Source organism: Saccostrea cucullata, unplaced genomic scaffold, assembly GCF_032062105.1.
Source record: "Saccostrea cucullata isolate Sc308-1 unplaced genomic scaffold, CSIRO_AGI_Scuc_v1 ctg3202, whole genome shotgun sequence".
Taxonomy (NCBI): Eukaryota; Metazoa; Mollusca; class Bivalvia; order Ostreida; family Ostreidae; genus Saccostrea; species Saccostrea cuccullata.
Window position 1 is genome coordinate 40253 of NW_026933556.1, and position 18829 is coordinate 59081.

Below are 18829 nucleotides of genomic sequence, written 5' to 3' on the forward strand. Positions count from 1 at the left end.
TACCTCAGAAAAATTATATAAATTTTGAGTGGCATTATGAAATGTGTTCAGAGCAAACAACCATGTACAGGGTGTCCCAAAACATATGTTACACTTTAAAACCGTTATAAAAATTTAATGCCTCAAGTTATATAAATGAAATTTAGAATATATACTAAAATTATTATAATTTTTTGTCAAGCATTCATTTTTTACAGTTTCCTGTAATCATAAATATTTTTTCTTTAGAATAACATAGGTCATTTTACAGCATATTCCAAATTACGTCCCTTGGAATTAACATTGTTGGAACACCATTTCTGAAGTTTTTTTTTTTTTTTTTTTTACCAAGTTTTAAATGTAACATCCTAACAGTTTAGAGGTTTTTCCACATTAAAATTGAGTTTCACCAAACAATAGAATTTAAAGATTCTCTTTAACAACACTGCTAAAATGGAAGTGGGCTTCGTCGGAAAACGATGCATCTGTTAAAATTTATGAGTCGGGTCTAATTAAAATCCAATGGGCAAACTCTAATCAACCTGTAATTTCTCTCTCTTTCAAATGCTGCATTAAAATAATCTTATGAGAAATCGGTTTTAAATTGAATTCGAGTATTGTATGAACGCGGGATTTATCAAAGGTGCTATCTTGTACATGCAGGCCCCGTCTAAGGGATTTTTTAAAATAAAGTTTCAGTAGAGTAATAACTCTATTAATGGTATTAATGTTCTCTTTGGTACGGGCACTCCTTGGTCTTCTAATACCATTATACCAGAATTAAGTTATGTGTCATTTATGGTGCCTTTAACTTCAAACTTCCTCACAAATCTGTAAAATATATACATATGTAGCATTCTGTTGGGCACATTCATTACAGGATGTCGTTTTCTCATGGATCTAATGACTAAAGTAGCAGATTTACACCCATATTAAAGTTTGACAATTTGTATCAGCTGGTCTCATGAAGGTTTCATATTAAAAATATGATGACGTCATTTTGACATCATAATTACCTGAATTCTTAACAGAATTTCATGAAAGTTTGTCAGATAAAATGTATTCGAATACACAAAATATCTTTGTGAATGCTTGTTGTTTGATAAAGTTATAGATGATTAAAAGTGCAACATATGTTTTGGGACACCCTGTACATGTACCATCAGAAAATAAATATTATTCTTTTGGGATTTTTGTTTGTTTGTTTGTTTTATTATCGGTGGTGTTCCCTTTTAAAAGCATACATGTACAGTGTACCTTAAGGCCTGCGGTCCGTTTTGAAAAAGATTTTACTACTAAGACCAACAAGCTAATTCAGAGAATTCGTGTCCCCCGCTTAGGGAAAAAGTCGGCTCCCCCTGACTGAATTTGTAGAATTATTAAATGTATACATGTATACTGAAGCAAATAAAATACATGTATGTCAATATGCATATAAAGATTTGATTGCTTATTCTTTATTATGTGTATAGAAGATTTTTTTATATGGAATGTTTATCACACTGTAATGATGATTTTATAACCTCATAAATTTTTCATTTCACATGCTGAATACTATCATTTAGTAAAAAAAAAAAAGTATTTAAAAAAAAAAAAAAAAAAAAAAAAAGGATCGACCGAGATTCGATCCCGGGACCTCTCACATTTGAAGCGAGAGACATAACCACTAGACCACGGAATCGTTTTACGCGCTGTGAAGTATATGCAGAATTGAAGTCACATACATGTATATATTCATGTTTTCATGTTCGGTATTCTCAAAATTTTACACAATCCATGGTGTTTGATTTATTTAGCCTTTATTAAACAGTTCTAATAGATGTAATAAGAACATAATGTCCGCCGAGAACCTGTTTTATACGCAATAACTCTCCTCATGCCCCTGCGCTAAAAATAGCGACATGTAATACTATAAATACTAATAAAACAAACGGGGCGGGGCACTTTGAGAGGGGCGAGAGACGTCCTAGGAGTTTTGGTATAAAATTACATTGCATAAGCTCAAAATCTTCTTGAAATATCGCCCGGAAATGATAGTTTTACATACAGACAGAATGTATAAATTTACGACCTTGAACTTTGACCTTTTGACCTCAAAATCAATAGGGGTCTTCAATAGGCCACAGGGAGTTGTTATATAAAATTTCATTGCAATAGCTCAAATGGTTCTCGAGATATCGTGTGGAAACGAAAGTGTTTTAACAGACAGAATTTGCTTATTTATGACCTTGACCTTTGACCTTTTGACCTCAAAATCAATAGGGGTCTTCTTTAGTCCATAGGGAGTTGCTATGCTAAATTTCATTGCAAAAGCTCAAAGGGTTCTCGAGATATCGTGTGGAAACGAAAGCGTTACAGACAGACAGAAAGACGGACGGACGGACGGACAGCTATACAGTTGAGAGGTACATTGTGCATTTTACGGAAGGTGCGGGGTTATAATTTTGCTTTGTGGGGTTATTAATAGTACAGTGGTGACTTGAGAGGTTTCATTAGGAATTCAAACAAATGGTATATTGTGGGGTTAAAGGTCTATATTTGTGGGGTTAAAGATCTATATTTGTGGGGTTAAAGATCTATATTTGTGGGGTTAAAAATAAATTATTTAATATCAAGTCAACTTTACGGGCAACTAATTATAAGTACTTAAAATTGTTACTGTTTATCTGAAGAACTTAGAACGGATATTGCAATAACTTTTTTTCAACTACTACCTAGCAGTAACAATGCAAAAAAATGTTTTATTTGAGGATAACTGTTGCATCAAAGTAAATTAACCCATCATGTTTTCACATAAAGATGATAGACAAGAATATTCCAGAGAGTGTTAAACAAACAACCCCACTATGCTATATAGAAATAACAGACAACACTAACCCCATAAATTATAAGACAAACAACCCCAGTGTGTACTCTTATAAAGATAATAGACAACACTAACCCCATTAAGTGTTTGGACAACAACCCCACTATGTATTCTTATAAAGATAATAGACAACACTAACCCCATAAAGTGTTTGGACAGCAACCCCACTATGTACTATCATAAAGATAATAGACAACACTAACCCCATAAAGTGTTTGGACAGCAACCCCACTATGTACTCTCATAAAGATAATAGACAACACTAACCCCATAAAGTGTTTGGACAGCAACCCCACTATGTACTATCATAAAGATAATAGACAACACTAACCCCATAATGTGTTTGGACAACAACCCCACTATGTACACTCATAAAGATAAAAGACAACACTAACCCCATAAAGTGTTTGGACAACAACCCCACTATGTACTCTCATAAAGATAATAGACAACACTAACCCCATAAAGTGTTTGGACAGCAACCCCACTATGTACACTCATAAAGATAAAAGACAACACTAACCCCATAAAGTGTTTGGACAACAACCCCACTATGTACTCTCATAAAGATAATAGACAACACTAACCCCATAAAGTGTTTGGACAGCAACCCGACTATGTACTTTCATAAAGATAATAGACAACACTAACCCCATAAAGTGTTTGGACAGCAACCCCACTATGTACTATCATAAAGATAATAGACAACACTCACCCCATAAAGTGTTTGGACAGCAACCCCACTATGTACTATCATAAAGATAATAGACAACACAAACCCCATAAAGTGTTTGGACAGCAACCCCACTATGTACTTTCATAAAGATAATAGACAACACTAACCCCATAAAGTGTTTGGTCAGCAATCCCACTATGTACTGTTATAAAGATAAAAGACAACACTAACCCCATAAAGTGTTTGGACAGCAACCCCACTATGTACTCTCATAAAGATAATAGACAACACTAACCCCATAAAGTGTTAGGACAACAACCCCACTAAGTACTCTTATAAAGATAATAGACAACACTAACCCCATAATGTGTAACAACCCCATTATGTTCTTATATAGATAAAAGATAACATTAACCCCACAAAGTGTTAGACAAGAACCACAATATGTTCTGATAGAAAATATTAGACATCTTAGTAACCTCAGAGTGTTAAACAAACAACCCCGCTGTATTCTCATGTAACAGATACCAGTAACCATATGAATTTAAGTGCATGTTTGAAAACCCCAGTATGTTCTAATATCAAAAAAACTCTACCAGGGACTGGTAATAAAAGAACAAAAACCCCCACTATGTTCAATCGCAACTTCTCGAGCCTTTCTGACTAGCTGACAAATGACCTCGAATGTATTAGTTAGACGCCATGGCAACAACCCCCCCCCCTTTTCATGATCTTCGAAATAAATGCATGAAGACCGTTTATCTGTGGAATATGGAGTTTAATTTTATTCAATGCTATGATATTACATAAAACTTACTATAAAAGGGACTTCTTACTTCCTCTATCGAAAATTTGAAAAACAAGAAAAACATAACCTTTAACATCAGGTGATGTTAATACATTCGAGGTTGTTTTTCCGAACTCTGACGGAAAGACCCTGAGTGAGATGATACAATTGCCAGTACGTCATATCCTTTTTTTTTTTACTATTAAAAATACCAAACTATACTCATAATACTTTTTCCTATTTTGATAACATACTTGAAAATTTGTCTGAACTGTTTTTTCTAATGGGAATTTTTCCTTTGAATCTGCTGGTGCATGAATTTGAAGTGTACATTATGCATCAAAAGCATACATAATTTCATTGTAAATTAATAATAATAAATAAAAGAGATTACCCTGATTTTTTAAAAAAAGATTTAATCAAACTTTTCAGTTACTCGACAAGATGAACACAGATAAGAAACATGTCAATAAATGTAGAACACAGAAAAAAACCCTCAAAATTTGAGACAATCTTCATAAATGTAAAAAACAAGTATATAGTGAGTTGTCAAATAACTGTAAAACTTGCATGTTGTTGCTACTTATTTTAAACAAAATATATTAATTTAAATGAAGTTTTAAGAAAAAATGTGTAGTCTAATATCTCATCATTTTGCATTTTAAAATTGATATTAAAACAAAAATAACGATGTACATCCTTTTGGAAAATATACTCAAACTTACAGCTGCACCCCCACTCCCATCCCCTAAAATAAAATGAAAAAAAAACAACAACAGGCAATTGATTAACAATTTTCAAAAAAATAAAAATCAAACAACATAAATGTACATTTCAGTTTCATAATTATTTCTCACATTTAAAATGAGATCGCTAATTAAAAAAGACGAAAACTATGACTGTTTCTTAATGTATAGAAATTCACCATGACGAATGCAGTGTTCATAAAAGATCCTTTTGTCTTAAAGCTGAACACTACTCATAAACATAAGTAATCAGAGATTACATAGCTCAATTCAAAAAATGATTACTTCAAGTAAGAAACGGTCTCACATTTAACTAATAATCAAGAAGTTAATTTAAGGTTTGCAGTAACTTGAGAATAGACATCCAAATACTTGAAACAAGTTGCCCATCAAGAAAATGTCACTGAATCCACGACCCCTGAAAATGTTATCTTTTTAAGATCAACTATCAAAAATCGATTCATCTTCTTTTTCTGAAAAGTAAGTCAGGTCCTAAATGTCGCCGTCTGGAGAAGACAATGGCAAGAATGAATCCGGATTGTGCTTGTTCTTCTGAAAAGTCTTTCATTCATACTTCATGTATACCTGTCAAAAAAAAATACAGTAAAATATATTTCTAAATGATAATGTTCAATTTTTTTTTTACAGGCAGGGGATGACAAATCCCATTGCCTGACGCCCGGGGCTAGTGAATTTTAGGGTTGGGCAAGTGAAATTTTATCAACCACTTGCCCGTGGGCAAGTGACTTAATCAATTATCAAAACTAAAATCAATATCTATGCCAATGTTCTACTCAATATTTTTTATATATAAATTTTTAATAACAGTATAATTTAATGGTAGGGCAGGCAAAAATTCAGGTAGGGCAAGTGAATTTTGACCATGTACTTGCCTTTGGGCAAGTGCCTTAAAAATCCATTTGTCAGCCCCTGACAGGTTATGTTTTAATTTATTGTAAAATAATATTGTTGTCTTGATTTTATGGGCACTTATAACATGTACTAACCATCAATCTGAATGTCTTTGATAGTTGCTTTCCTTAAATTTGTGAACTATATTCAGATCACAAATTGTGTGTTCAAGTCATAGGTTTGTTCTTTCAACTTTATGAATGTCCGACGCCTGCTGGTGTTGCTGCAAAAATAGAGCGGCCTAGATCATCAAAGTTCCACTTATGTTCACTTTCAGTATCTGAACTCTACAAAGGAATAAAGAAGCAAATGTTTATTTATATCACATACAAAAATTCCGAGTTACTATTAAATTAAAATTCATCGAAATTTATTTAAAGCATAGTTGTCATGTACTGTGAACTACTTTCTTATATTGGTAAAAGGTGAAAAAGTACAGTCAAACTTGTTTTAAGCTTTGGGAAGTCCAGAAACTAGCCACTTAACACAGGTGGCCTCTTATTCCAGTTTGCCCAAGAAGTAGCCAGTCAGTCAATAAATAAACAGCAATAACCACTACAGTTGATTTAATTAAACATGTCAATTTCACAAAACCTTTGTATGTGTGTATACATATATTAATCCATGCCTATTTAAAAAAAATATGAAATTAAAGAATTCCAAATTAAATTTTTAAGGTTTGTGCATTTTTCTGTTCCTACAAAACAGTTCATAAGTGTTCAGAGTTCCAGAAACGCACCGGTCCACCGGGGATCCCCGGTGAACTTTGAATGGGACCGGTAAAATCTTAATTTTATTGGTCAAAATGTCCGATGGTTTTTTTTTTTTTTTTTACAAACTGTATAACCTTTACATATAATTTTAACAAAATCATTTAATTCAATTGTCCTGACAATAAACAAATGAAAAACTAAAGGAATGAAAAAAAAAAACGTCAGGGCATCGCCAGATCTTGTTTAAATAAAATGTAGACGTTGATTGTCTACTATAAAAAGCTACATATTAAAATAATAATTTCCATAAGTCTGGGAGGAAAAACAGTTTTAAAAACACTGTCAACAAATATTTTCCCTGATAAATATATGCACCCTGTAGTTCTGACAGTAAAAAAAATGTGACAATCTACTTTCGTTTTGAAGGACGAATTTGCAGGGTTGCAAGAGTGCCTGCTATTTCTGCTTGATTACAGACAATTTGTTACCATTTATTATTTTCTCTATAATTTAATCTATTAGCATGATAATATTATACCAACTTCTGTATTTTTTTTAATGTATTTGATAGCATTTAAAATACAAGCGCGTTTTTCCCCTTTTCTAAAAATAGCGGATTGACTTGAATGTAGTAAAACGACAACAAATTCACTTAAAATCATCATTTTCATGATAAATTTGCATATCTTTATATCATTAGTACATATTTTTAACTGTGTGGAGGTTGTATAATAAATTTTAACTAGTCAGAAATATCGGGCGTTTTACCAGGCTTTTTAAAACGAGTTTGATATTTTACGTAATATTTTTCCTGGCACATAAAATACAAAAATCCAAAAGAAATAAGCCTGGAAAACAACATATTTTCCAAACAATCAACCAAGAGTTGTCATGTTGCAGATTTTATTTTTAAAAACATTTTAAAAATCTGTCAGAAAGGACATAATAAATTTATACGATGAATTAAGCGTTGGTCATCACACGCCTTCGGCGACGTCAAACCCTGCATACACAGGCCTTATACAAAATATTTCAATAATTTTTTTTTTTAAATCTGCCATCTTTTTATTTACACATATCATTTATTATATCGTTACAATTTCCAATCCTATAATATGTTAAATTTACATACAAAAAATTAATGTCCGGTAAATTTTACAACTGTCCGGTGAATTTTAAATATTTACAAGACAATTGTCCGACATATTTTTGACTAGTTTCGGGAACTCTGAGTGTTCTTTTGTAACATTCAAACCATTCAAGAAGAAATACATGTGCCTTACTACTATCTATTTTTTAATAATAAAAAATATAAAAGCTTTAATTAAAAGACAGTTTAATGGTGAATTAAATAAAGTATAAAAATTTATTTCAGTAAGTGTCAATAAAATTTATTTAAAAACTTCACTTTAATATGTTCAGGTAATGATCAGCAGTGTACCCCCCCCCCCTTTCAATTAATCCTCGATCAACTACTTTGCTGAAGTTTTTAAAGTCTGGTAAATTTTTAATATTATTTTTAAAAAGCTGTCGGAATTTCTATCTAACATACAGACACACACAAAAAATTATTCAATTGACCAAAGATTTGTATTAACGCAGTTTAAAATCATTCTACTACAACACAGGTGTCAAGTGCAGCAGAGCGTAACTAATCCCTATCGATCGTCTCCTGATGGTGAAATTCACGAGATAATCATGCTATACAAATCATTTGTTTTGACAAGAGTTGCAATTAGAGCTTCTACACGGAATCAAAATCTAACAGGTGTGAAAATACTGATAGACCTGTATTAGCTAAGTTACATACTCTCACTGTAAATTTTCAAAGTAATGATGAATTAATATTGTAAATTACAAAATGAAGCTTTAACCTTGAATTTCTTTAAGTTTAGATATAGAAAAACTATTAATTGTGATTTAATTCTTTTAAATTTTCAATGGTCGATCTTGAAAAATAAGTACAAATTGATCTTACAGGACAATTATATTTTTTCCATTAACACAAAGAGAGTTATATATACGTATCTAAAGGTAATTTGTCTAATTTCTATAATAGGTGAATTTTTTTTATCCGGCACATAATTACACAAGCGACTGTGTAAGCAATGTGACATATTGGGTATTTTAACAACTGATTAAAATGTCCTACACTCATTTTAAATAATAAACATTGATTGTCATTTATCAAATTGATATACCACTAAATTTTACAACCTAATTATACAACCCCATGTTGATTCCTACGAAGCCTACTTGATGCGAAAATTTATTGCAGTGACATTAATTCCATTTTTCCATTCTGATTTTTTCTCTATAGATTAAGGTACGATTACAAGAACATGTAAACAAATGTGTGAAGAGTAGATAAACAATTGGTACGTATCTAGAATGAATTGAGAGAGAGAGAGAGAGAGCAATTATACTACGAAACAGGATAAAATTAAAGCCAAAAATATTCAATTTGAAAAAATTTAAACACGGATGATTTAAAAATTAATCGGAAGGGGCGGAAGAGGCGTGAAAAATCCAGAGATTTTGTCTCCCGTCGGAAGAATCACATGTATTTATGTTATGAGATATCTGCATGTAATTACCATAGATATAGAGAAAATTCGAATTAAGAAAAAAACACGATCGTTTTTTGAAGTAAATAAGCCAAGTAGTACTCCAACACGGATTAAATTATGGAGATTTATTGACAGTTGGAGCATGTTATATGGAAAATTTAAATGGTTTGGATTTTTGTTGCAAAAAACGAGTGAAAATACGTACCAGGTGTGCTTTGCATGTATTGCATGTGTATGAATAATATTATCTTTTTTTACTGGCCAACGGGGCGACCTTCTTGCAGAAAACCACTAGCCCGACCCCCGGGTATCGGTCGATTTTCATTGCAGACCTCTGATTAAAAAAAGAACTATCAGTGCATTCATTATAATTTTTTTCACAAAAGCCCGTTTTCAATCGGTATGTGTTTATGTGGACTACAAGTGTCCTTTCCTTGACTTTAAATAAATTCTACAACTGCATAATGTACGTATGAATCATATTAAACAACTTACAAAGCTTTTTTTCAATGTGGTGCAACAAAATAGTAAGACTTACTGCATTTGCTTTTTGTGTTTCCGAATTTCCTCACTGCTAATCCAAACACAGCTACTTCCGTATTCTGCGCATGCGCAGTTAGTTTTAAATATATGCGCATGCTCAGGTATTCGGAACTCCTCGATTCAATTACCGAACTCCTCTAAACAGCAGATTTCTGAATGTCTGAGCGTTTTGGGCTAAGGACATGTCCAAAATTTGGACAAAGTCTTTGTGAGGTTAAATCTAATTTTAGGTTTTTCGACCTCATAGAGTAATTTTGAACGTAATTAGACCTCTTCATTATGGGGTTAACCCCACAGTACCCAAAAAACCCCACACTGCTGGAAAATACGTTAATTTTACCCCACAATGTACCTCTCGTAAGAACAGACGGACGGACGGACGGACGGACAAACCCAAATTAATATCCCCCACTTTTCAAGCGGGGGACAAAAACTGAAGTTTATGTGTCTGTTAAAAAATTGTCATCGTCGCAAACCACGGCCTCTCCCTTTCTGGCCGTGGTTGAACGAGGAGAGAATTCTTCGTAGCTCATTAAAATATTGACCAATGCGAGTAAAGCATAGTCGGATGATGTACTATACCAATCGCAGTATAGGAAATATTTCTTGTATACTGTTGATGTCAGTTTTAAGCGGGTTTTAAGCGGGGAAATGGTAGGGTACAATTCGACGCGGACGTGGGGAAAACATTAGCCTGTTTCCCCTTTTGCGGAGCATTGTGGGTAGGCCAGGGAAACAGGCTAGGGAAAACATCGGATTGAAATTGCAGATCGAAATTCATTTTCAACCCACGTACATCAGCTGTTTTCAAAGCAAAGAGTGAATGTATGATCCAAAAATCAACTTATTTCAATTCCCAAATACATATTGTTTGAAGTTCACATTAATATGAGTTTTACATGTAGCTTATAATTTCGAGAACGCGAAAGATCATAGAAGACAAAGATTATTTTTCAGGAGATATTTGATTCTAGAAAGAGGGGGGTGTAAAAAAAAGTGTCGAGTCATGGCTTAACAAGACAATATATTTCATTTCTAGGATTATAAGAGTGTATGAGTTTTATACTTATTCTCACTGAAAACTGTTGGACAACTTCATTAAAAAATCGTTCAACCCCCCCCCCCCACCTACACACACCAACACAAAGATATACATATATTTACCTTAAATTTTAATTTATTTATATCTAATGTTCCGCGATCTCATACGCCCCAGATCTATCGATACAGGCGATAGATCCGGGAAGTGTAAAAATTATATGACTATTTTAACTCCCTAAGATTGAGTCCTGAAAAAGACACATTTTAAAAGCTGTAGTTATCCTTCTTTGAACAATTTATATCCAACCGCCAACTTAAGTTCATTTATTACCCTTACACCAATATTTAGTGGTACAAGAGATACCCACAGGCAGCTGACGTTACTTATTTTTCTTTCAATATAACATATACCCATACTTAATAATAGTAGGGGTATATTTTTATTAAAAGAAAAATAAGTCACGTCTGGTGTCTGTAGAGATACCGTAATATTGCGCATATAGCAATATAATGTGAAGTTGTGAAAGTACTTGATAAAATAAGATGACAGACCATTCGCGGATCTAGAGGGGGGAGGGTCCGGACCATAACTTGAATTGCAGAGTAATGAGTATATGTTAAACCTAGTAAAAGTGATCTTAGACCCCCCTCCCGAAGAAACGCCGACCCCTCCCCTGGACACGCGGATCTAAGTAAAAATGGTTAGAAAAGTCATAGGTATGGAGGTTTAAAAGCCCCCCCACCCCCATGCAATGAAATAGGTTTTTTACGATTGCAAGAAATGAGTTTACGGTTGTTTTTTGTCCAGAAATTTCTTGGTTTGAAAATTTTTTGACTGAGATGGAACTCAATCCTGGATCGGCTCCTGGAGACGATCCAGGGTAAATATTGCCTCTGAATGGTTTGTTTTGGTTTGTTTCGGTAACAAAATTTAAATAATTTATACAGACATTCACAATTATAAGATTTATTTTCATAGAAAATGTTTTGAATTCAAATAATTTTTTTTACCATATTTCATTGTCTAAAGTCTTGGCCCACAAAGGGAAATGTATGTTTTACTTTTGAATTCGGTCTTAATAACTGATAATACCATTGATCTATGTGAGTAAGCCCCCAAACATATAAACTCTGTTAATTATTTACATTATATGTTTGACTTGAGGAAATTCTGGCAAATGCCCTATTTCTGCACCCTCTAGTGGCTACCATGTAAGTTTTGAATCAAAATTAGGGCTTGTATTAAAGTAAGGATCATTTTGACTTCTTAACTACAAACCATCACAATTCTACCAGTGTTCTGATTTTTACATCAAATAAGGGGCCATATTCGGCTGTTACCCTATCTTGTCCTTTAATAATTCTCATTTCTCAAAAAAAAAAAAAAAACAATCAAGTTCAAGCCACTTTATTCGACAAAAATATTCAATCGAAATCTAGCTTTCATTCTTTGATTATATTTGCACGGACTAGCTCATCAAATATCAGAAAATTAATAAGAGTACATAAAACTTTACTCTAGCGTTGAGCAAAGATATGCCGTTTTGAGTAAAAATTCGGTTTGTTTTGAAAATCATCTCAAGTTAAAAAAAAAAGTTTTATTATTAAAAGTACAAATTTCTTTGAAGATTTGTCATTTTAAAATTTTTTCAGTAGTTCAGTATTATATAAAAACTAGAAATATGTCAATAGGATATAAATACCCCGCCGAGGATATGAAAATAATGCAACATAAAAATTGGTATTACATTAAGTGTATGAAATTGATGATAAAAATTATGGATAGATTCTTTAGATTGAAATCGAAATCTAAAAAATTGGATATAGATGATAAATTATCATTAAATTATGTATAAGTGCATGCATAAGCTTATATAAATATATCTTTAAAAATGGTTTCTCCAAAACTAAGCAAAATGCAAATTTAAGAACAGTGAGGGCAAGGTCAAAAGAAAATTCAAGGTCAAACATTTTTGACGTTACAGTATACGCAGTTAAATAACAGCTAGCTCTCATTCCTATCTAAGGCGGGGCATAAAAAGTACTGCGAAAAACTTACCGATTCTGGCCATAGTAGCTAATCCAGAAATTACTTCCAGCCACAGGCCTTTAGATCGCTTAGAAAAAAAAATTGAGTTGTTGAAAAAAAAATAAAGGTATGGAACTCTTTTCATGGGGTACTTACTTTCGCCAATAAATTTCTTTTAAATCAAATGCTTTACAATTTTACTTTCTATCCATATCTATTCAAATATAAACAATCTTCATTACTACCAAAGTTCATTCCGTAATTCCTTATACTTCTCGAGATATTCTGAAATCAATTCCCAAATTGACAATAATTTTTTTACTCGACGTCAGCTTGGGCCTTCACTAATTGTAAAGCGGGAACGAGGGGACACATTTTCCCCGGAATTTATTCTAAACTCGATGAATATTTGCTCATTTGCATTCAAGCTTTACAAGGTTTTTCTTTAATTTGATCATATGGTGTAACTAAGTCATAAACAACATTTTAGCGGTCTAATAGTTTTGAAAATCGAAAGGTATACAATGCATTCCGGGAAAAATTCGTTCTACCATGGCTTCATTCACATTTATAATCAACATGGCGGTAGTTGTTGATGTAGACGTTTTCGAATTAATTTTTCGCGAAAGGAATATTATCACGGACTTAACATTACAATCTGGAGTAAGAAATCAACTTTAAATTGTTGAAAGATATTGCGAATACTATGCAACTCTTCGCCGCACTTCAAACACCATCTGTTTACATGTGAATGGCCAGGGGCCCAAGCTAATGTCGAGTAAAAGAAAGTAGGTCATTTTTGAAATTGATTTCAGAATATCTCAAGAAATATACGGAATTTCGGAATGAGCTTTGGTAGAATTGAAGAATGTTTATCTATGAATAGATTTAAATAGAAAGTAGAATTTTAGAGCATTCGAATAAAAAATATTTTATTAGCGAAATTAGGTACCCAGTGTAAGAGTTCAGTACCTTTATTTTTTTTTATACACACAATTTTTTTTAAGCGATCCAAAGGCCTGTGCTTCCAGCTAGAACGTTGGGGTATGGAGTAACTAAACAAACAAATTGTTCTCTTAAAATGGGTGTTCAAACCAAGAATTTAGTATCAATGGACCAGGGCGTGTAGTGGGGGAGGGGGGGGGGGCTGCATCACCTCCACACTTGTTATTTTTTCCAAATAAACCAAAATTGATCTTTTACTAATTGAAAATATGTGATAACTCCCTACATGTACTCTCTGTTAAAACGTGTAAATCCTGACATATCGCTTACGTGTAGAAAAAAATAGATTGTGAAAAGAAGTTAATACTGAGTCGGTCTTATGTTTTCAAAGAAATTGGGTTGGGGTGGAGAGTACAGCAATATACTACGCCTTACACAGTAGTTTTTTTTCCCTGTCCTCATAAATCCTCCGACAACTTGAATACCGTATTAGAATTAGACCTCTCTATATACCATGTAGTTTCTGACCAATGGTTAATGTACATGTACTGAAACGGAAATTGGTTTTGTGATTTAGTTTCGTATAAAACGTTAGACGTATGTTTTCGTCTAATTTCTTAAACACTAAAAAATATTAATTTTACAATCATACAAGTAGTATGAAGCTGCTTATGCAATGGGACTGACTGCACTGAGGTAACACATGCCGTGTTACAGGATCTCAGGATACCTCTCTGGTGACAGGCTTGTTGAGGGTTCAAGTTCAGTTTATTCACCCAGACCAGTCTAATGCTGTCTACTTTTTAGCTCACCTGAGCCGAAGGCTCAAGTGAGCTTTTCTGATCAAAATTTGTCCGTCGTCTGTCGTTGTCGTTGGCGTTGTCGTTGTCGTAAACTTTTCACATTTTCATCTTCTTCTCAAGAACCACTGGGCCAATTTCAACCAAACTTGGCACAAAGTATCCCTGGGTGAAGGGAATTCAAGATTGTTCAAATGAAGGGCCACGCCCTCTTCCAAGGGGAGATAATTATGAATTAGTGAAAAATTAATAGCATTTTTTAAAAATCTTCTTCTCAAGAACCACTGGGCCAGGAAAGATGAAACTCGTGTGGAATCATCCTCAGGTAGTGTAGATTTAAGTTTGTTCAAATCATGACCCCCGGGGCTAGGGTGGGGCCAAAATGGCCGACCAAATTTTTACATAGGAATATATAGGAAAAATCTTTAAAAATCTTCTTCTTAAGAACCACTTGGCCAGGAAAGATGAAACTCATGTGGAATCATCCTCAGGTAGTGTAGATTCAAGTTTGTTCAAATCATGACCCCCGGGGCTAGGGTGGGGCCAAAATGGCCGACCAAAGTTTTACATAGGAATGTATAGGAAAAATCTTTTAAATATCTTCTTCTCAAGAACCACTGGAAATGGAAAAATGAAACTCATGTGGAATCATCCTCAGGTACTGTAGATTCAAGTTTGTTCAAATCATGACCCCCGGGGGCTACGGTGGGGCCAAAATGGCCAACCAAAGTTTTACATAGGAATATATAGGAAAAATCTTTTAAAAATCTTCTTCTTAAGAATCATTGAGAAAGGAAATATGAAACTTAAATGAAAATAGCCTCAGGTAGTGTAGATTCAAGTTTGTTCAAATCATGACTTCTGGGGCTAGGGTGGGGCCAAAATGGCTGACCAAAGTTTTACATAGGAATATATAGGAAAAACTTTAAAAATCTTCTTCTCAAGAACCTTTGGGCCAGGAAAGATGAAACTAATGTGGAATCATCCTCAGTTAGTGAAGATTCAAGTTTGTTCAAATCATGACCTCTGGGGCTAGTTTTGGGCTGAAAATGGCTGACCAAAGTTGTACATAAGGATATATAGGGAAACCTTTTAAAATCTTCTTTTCAAGTACTTGAAAGCCATGATTAGTGATATTTTTCTATTTATATGGAATCATCCTCAGGTAGTGTAGATTGTACATTGTTCAAATCATGGCACCCAGGAGGGTTAAAATTCAACCCCCCCCCCCCCCCCCTAAACTTTCAGTTTTGATCTGATATGTGCTTTTTCCTAGTAGATGTACTCAGGTGAGCGATATGGCCCTTGGGCCTCTTGTTTGAACTCGTGATAAGACCTGAATAAGGCACACAGTTTCGGGGAATAGGCAGTGAGGGGTCACCAATATTAGCTAATACGTAAGACCTGTATAAGGCAGTAGGCTGATGGAGAGAGAGGTGGCATACCACAGAAGTGGGGGGAAGTGCCAAGATGCAGCAGTACAATTAGAGTGGCAGGACCAGAGAAAATCATTGCGGGAGACACCCGTCGACCACAGTTAGTGGTTGTCCAATCAAGTAGAAACCCATTGTATTTGTATATAATCGTATTGGTCAACAAAAATCTGAGTTAACAGGTTAACGAACCTAGTGTAACGCCTCGGTGATACAAGACATATCACCACACACCCAAGCTCGGCCGCGTTGCACGTTACATTATTTGGTGGCAAGCGTCGGGATTTTGTTGACCATGGATTCGCCTAAGAAAGTGTCAGAAACTATAGAGCGAATGGAGAAGCTCTTAGAAAAGATGAGAACGCCAACCAGCAACGATGGTCAGACAAATGCGGCAAGCCAAGAGTCTGGATATGCAACACACAGAACTGACAATCAACCGGCCGGTATGTCAGGAGATGTGTCATTCGACGAGTACGGCGCACGGCCTAAAGTTAGATTTCCAGACGAAGGCAAACCAATCTACACATCAAATGCTGAGGTTGACGACGTTGTGACGAGCCATCTACTTGACACGCCAAAACCACGGAGACAGTCAATAGGGACGGACAATGCCAAGACAGGCCATATAATCAAGCCAGCCACGTATGACGGAACCAGTTCCTGGCTTGACTACAAATCACATTTTGAGGCTTGCGCTGTTGTAAACGGCTGGACAGAGGAGAAGAAAGGTCTTTACTTAGCTGTATCACTGCGTGGCCAAGCACAGTCAGTGTTAGGTGACTTGCCAGGCGATACTGGTCAGCATTTTAAGACACTGATCAGATCCCTTGCGGAGAGGTTCTCCCCTCCTAACCAAACAGATTTGAATCGTGTTCCACATGCTAAAAGAACGATGGCAAAGAGCATCTGAGTCAATACCAGAGTTAGGTCAGGCCATTAGACGACTTACCAATCTGGCCTACGCATCAGCACCTGGTGAGGTGCAAGAAACTCTCGGCAAAGATGCATTCATCGATGCCTAGGGAGATGTCACAAATTGTCAGGCATTGCAAAGTTTTGTACATTATTATGTATATAAATTGTAAATAGTTAATCATATGCGGGGCGCATATATCTTGAGGGTAGGGTAATGAAACGGAAATTGGTTTTGTGATTTAGTTTCGTATAAAACGTTAGACGTATGTTTTCGTCTAATTTCTTAAACATTAAAAAATATTAATTTTACAATCATACAAGTAGTATGAAGCTGCTTATGCACTGGGACTGACTGCACTGAGGTAACACATGCCGTGTTACAGGATCTCAGGATACCTCTCTGGTGACAGGCTTGTTGAGGCTTGACTGTCTACTTTTTTGAACTCGTGATAAGACCTGAATAAGGCACACAATTTCGGGGAATAGGCAGTGAGGGGTCACCAATATTAGCTAATACGTAAGACCTGTATAAGGCAGTAGGCTGATGGAGAGAGGGGTGGCATACCACAGAAGTGGGGGAAGTGCCAAGATGCAGCAGTACGATTAGAGTGGCAGGACCAGAGAAAATCATTGCGGGAGACACCCGTCGACCACAGTTAGTGGTTGTCCAATCAAGTAGAAACCCATTGTATTTGTATATAATCGTATTGGTCAACAAAAATCTGAGTTAACAGGTTAACGAACCTAGTGTAACGCCTCGGTGATACAAGACATATCACCACACACCCAAGCTCGGCCGCGTTGCACGTTACAGTACCATCACACACACCCCTTCTTGTGAGAATTTTTAGACACGATAAGGTTGCAAATACCCGTACATGAACTCCATGTCTGTCCCCTCAAATACTTCGACATTCGCTATAAATATCGAAGTATTGGTATGGCAAACAAGGAATTCATGTATATTTGCTAAGTTATCGTTTCTACAATATTCTCAGGAGAAGGGGTTGATGGTATACTAACAATTGGTCAGTTGCCTGTGGTTCGCAACACAGGACCTGGTCGTAGGAATCGGGGGAGGGAGGGGGGCACGGTGGGCCAACTTCTTAATAATTTTTAAAATTCATTAGTCACATCATTTACAACCAATATTGGTAAAAATATACCAATCCAGGCATCCACATTTTTGTTTGTACGTAAATTATCTGCGGTATTTCTAGTTCTCAGGTGGTTGAGGGAGATTTCACTGTCAGGCAATGCATTTAGCTTTGATTGTGTTAACCTTCAGCATTAGGTTAACCAGCCAGCATAAACAGAAAACAAATATAGTGCCATTTGTTCTTTTATTTTAATCTAAATTTATAATTTAAGACCACATTTTCAGAAGATTTAATAATGATTAGTGAAATATAAGCTGGTGTTTCCCTTTCCCAGAAGATTTTTTCTCCAATTATATTTGCTACATTATAATACGTGCTCATCTGTTTCCTATAAAAACAATATTCTATGCCAAAGATGATGTGTCCTTTTTGATGAATTTTGACAGAAGTTGAGTTTATCTTGTTATTCATAACTTTTTATGCAATTAATGAACTACAGAGAAACAAGCAGTTTTACATGTAACTTTGAGTTTATTTCTGTATTTCATAATTTTTTTCTCCAATTATTGCACTTTAGAGTAACGCAGACTTATATTCTAGAAGATCATTAGACACAAACTGAATTAAAGGTAACTTGACACAACACTGTTCGAGTTGCATCGTGGTTTTATAGAGAAATGTCATAAAAATAAATGAGGTACTTGTTCTTTTCTTATGTATTGGTCCATAAAAATTTAATCCGTCTGCAGAGGCACAGACACATTATATGAG

General features: G+C 34.7%; 1 long non-coding RNA gene across 1 annotated transcript; it reads right to left on the reverse strand.

Moving 5' to 3' along the window:
- Positions 1 to 5473: 5473 nt before the first annotated feature.
- On the reverse strand, positions 5474 to 10171 carry LOC134238621 (uncharacterized). The gene is made up of 3 exons (XR_009986054.1): positions 9788 to 10171; positions 6062 to 6253; positions 5474 to 5639 (listed from the first exon to the last, which is right to left on the reverse strand). It is a non-coding gene; the product is annotated as an uncharacterized LOC134238621 (long non-coding RNA).
- Positions 10172 to 18829: the final 8658 nt, after the last annotated feature.